At 45.8% G+C, this 3,602-nt stretch overlaps 1 pseudogene; it reads left to right on the top strand.

Moving 5' to 3' along the window:
* Nucleotides 1–833: 833 nt before the first annotated feature.
* Nucleotides 834–3,602, top strand: part of LOC104618886 — an 11,206-nt pseudogene continuing 8,437 nt past the window's right edge.

The raw sequence follows: 3,602 nt of genomic DNA, 5'->3' as shown, positions 1-3,602 counted from the left end.
TCCAAATTGCCCCTCAGCAATTACTCCACACTCTGTGATACACCCCTCCTTCTCCATGCACTTTCTGGGCCTCATCTGGTAGTAACTGGCCTCTAGAAAGCAGCTTGAATGGGGATGAGCATCCCAGAAGCAGTGTAGAAAGGTGCAAGCAGATGCTTAGGGTGAAGTGCTGAAAATTGAAGAGCTGGAAAAATGGGTGAGCTAGAATGTGTTGGAGTGCAGCAGTGATAGGGAGCTTAGCGTGTTGCCCAAGAGTGGGTTAAACATGTATTGTAAGCAAGGAAAGGTCTGTGCCAGAAATCCTGTAAAGCCCATATGCTTAACGCGTGTATAACATCACCCATGTATGTCACATTAAACACCTGCAGAGGTGCTGAGAGGATCAGAGTCCAATTATTTATGCACAGCTCGTCACTGTGTTATCTGTTCACCTTTGCTATGCCAGGGCTTTGTGTACTCTTTGCAATCTACTGGAGACATCTTCGATCAAACAAGTAATGAGAAATGGTACTGCTCAGCCTGACTTACTGCACACCGACACTTTAGTAGTTTGCTTGACTGCTGAAATTTCAAAGATGAGAATTAAACAGATCATGACTACTCACCCTGGATGAGTGGATTTCTCCCTCCTGTGTGCTACTCAAATACACGGGGTTATGATTAATTTGAGTTGTTGTAAACATCATTACAGAAGAGGAGGAGTGCAGAGCAAAAGGAAAACATTGTCTGAATACATGGGTGTCTATTTTTGTAATAAAGCCTGGTGTTTTGTGTATCACTTCCCATATCTGACAGGATTTTGCTTTTTTAATTTTATTTTAATCATGATGCAGCTGTCAGCAGATTTACAAACCTCATCCTGTTGCCAGGGGTAGACAGTCAAAATCAGTCCGATGTCAAGAGCATCCTTGCAACTGAGGAAGAACCAAGTGCTGGGAAACAAGGAGCAGGTTTGCAAAATGCTGGTGGTGGCTGTGCGGTGGAGAGAACACCACTGCCACCCGATTCCGTGAGCAAAGGTGTGCACAGAGGTACCATGAAAAGCAGCCATGCAGAGGACAGCGCTGCCATCCCTGTCCCTGATATCGATGACTTGCTCAGCCAAATGGGTGCTCCCGAGAGCAGGGCTTTGTGCACTCCATCGCGAACAGAAAGCCTCCTCCAAGATGAATACACCATTATGCGCTGCTGTGGGACTCACGAAGGTTCTGAGCCACAGCCAGCAAAAGAGGAGCTGCTGGAAAAACCTATGAATTGTGCAGTGAATGTACAGGGGGTTTTGGGGCTGTCTGTGTTGGACTCCATTAACACAGGCAAACTTTTTACTGTGAATAAAAACTCTTTAAATAACTATTCTAGAAATTTTAGCAGTCTGAAGGTGAGTTGCCGGCAGCAAACTCTCTGGAAGGTAAGTGACCCGTTTCCAAAGTCTACATATGGGACTGCAGAGGATTCTCACTTGGACACAGAGTCTGTCATGGAAACCTTTGATAGTGCTAATGATGTGTTGCTTGGGCTGTGTGATGCTGCTAATGCCCCTGCAGTCTGTACTGTAATGGAGTCGGATGAGGAGCAAATTGAGATCTGTTGCATGAACGATGAGCCACAAAAGCCTGCACATGAGCAGCATCTCACATCTGTGACAAGCTCATCCTCTCTGTCCCACTACACCCTTATGGCAGCAAAGTTTTGCAAACTGAGGGCTGTGCAATGTGTGGGTCACTGGAGACAAGCATCAACAAACTAGGCTTGGAAGATCATGGTGGTCCCACTCCATGTCTCTCACAGTGTTCAGATGTGTCCTCTGCATCCTTGTGTTCTCCTTCCTCAGTTTTTCTGCCAGAAAAAGACATCCTAAAGAATTCAGTCAGTATCCCTGAAGTTTACTCTTTCCGTAACAATAGTGCCTTAAGTACAGAAGAACAGATGGATTTGGGGAACAGTGACAGACATATGAAATGCTGTGAATCCATCAAAGAGGAAGGGTCTCTGCACTGCAAAAAGATAAGCTTTTGCTCTGCTAGAAATGTCAATGGCTTGGAGAACAACTTGCTTGAGAAAGAAGGATATCATAAACAGAGATCCAAATCTGAAAGCAAAATGATGACTGTAATCATGCTGTTAGTTATTGTTTAGTGAAGAAAGAAACCAACAGTTTGTCCAACTTGTCTAAAATAGACAGCAATCATGTGAATGCATCATCACCAAGAGCAATATCACTCAGGTCTCCCTTTCCCACTAGATCTAAAGATCCAAAGGCTGATACAACTCATGGCTTGCCAGGGAAAAATGAGAAAATTAACTCTGTGACTTCAGGAAGAACTTCAAATGGAAAAGTCCAAAGCTCAGGCACAAATCACTGCAAAGGAGCTGCAGTACCGTACAGCCCATCTTCACAGAAAAAAATCCTGTCAGGAGTATAAGGGAATGGCACAAAAAAGTATAATGGAAACCCTTTTAAACCAGAAGGCCAAAGAAGGACCAAAGCTAAAAGGCTTCACCATCAAAAGCAAAGCAAAGGCAAATTCAGATTCTTCTGGCATTAATCCTACCAAAGTCAGTGGGGCTGATCAGAAAAGGACTTCAGTTTCCCCACAGTTGTCCCCCAAACTCCTGGGGAAGAAAACACCATTGTCCCATAACTCGCCTACAAACCCAGATCCTGGCAAAGAGCATTTCAGCAGCCTCAAGGACTCTGAAGTCAGAGCTAGAAAATAAACCATCTCTGGTCATTTCTGAAGATTCACTTCTGCCTCTCCTGAATGGAACCGGCAGCCCAACAGTGAGTGGTGAAATTAAATGTGGTGGCTGTGGGGAGCTAACAGACCTGCAGCAGGTGTGGGCAAAGTCAAAAGTAAAGCAATTTTCCATGCAGCCTGCAGTGTGTCAGGGTAAGGGTGTTAAGGTAGATGATTTCAGAGCCAGAGACAGTCAGTCCAAAGTCACTTCATCTCCTCAGGGGATATAAATAGTTGAATATGTGAAAGGGAGGACTGAGAACCCTGGAGCAGGCCTGAATGTGATCAAGAGCATCTATAGCCCTTATAGTCCTGTAGACCTTGTGCAATTAGATCTGCAAAACGTAGGACCATCTGTTGGAGGCTCCTCTTCGTTGAGATCCCCTGCAGTTCAGTAGGAGCAGTTGTAAGGGCAGGAGATTCAGTGCACTTTCATTGAGGTGAAACTTTCCTCCTCTTCCTCACCAGAGTCGTTTTTGTAGTTACCGTTGCTGGAGAAAACAGAAGAGGCGAACACAGAAGTGCCTCAGCTAACTGAGGAGATGGGGACCATGCAGTATTTCTCGAAAGCGGATACCGCTGGAGGCAAAAATCTCTATAGCTTGTCAAAACCTGTGACAAGTACTTACTCGATGCCAGCCCAGTTATCAGGTCACCCGAGGGAGGACTGCCATGTTGCAGAGGTTCATCCTGTGCAAGGCCCACAGGTCCATGATGCAGAGGAGAAATACTCCCAGGCAGCAACAGGGATGTTAAAGATGGTCCATCTCAACCTGCCGAATGGCCAGAGCAGGAAGGAGCAGGCGTATGCCTCTAAAAGCAGCCAGAGGGTGCATGACACATCCCCCTCAGCCCCTGACATCA

This window comes from Phaethon lepturus, unplaced genomic scaffold (assembly GCF_000687285.1).
Source record: "Phaethon lepturus isolate BGI_N335 unplaced genomic scaffold, ASM68728v1 scaffold24813, whole genome shotgun sequence".
Classification (NCBI taxonomy): Eukaryota; Metazoa; Chordata; class Aves; order Phaethontiformes; family Phaethontidae; genus Phaethon; species Phaethon lepturus.
This window is presented reverse-complemented; position numbering and strand designations above follow the sequence as displayed.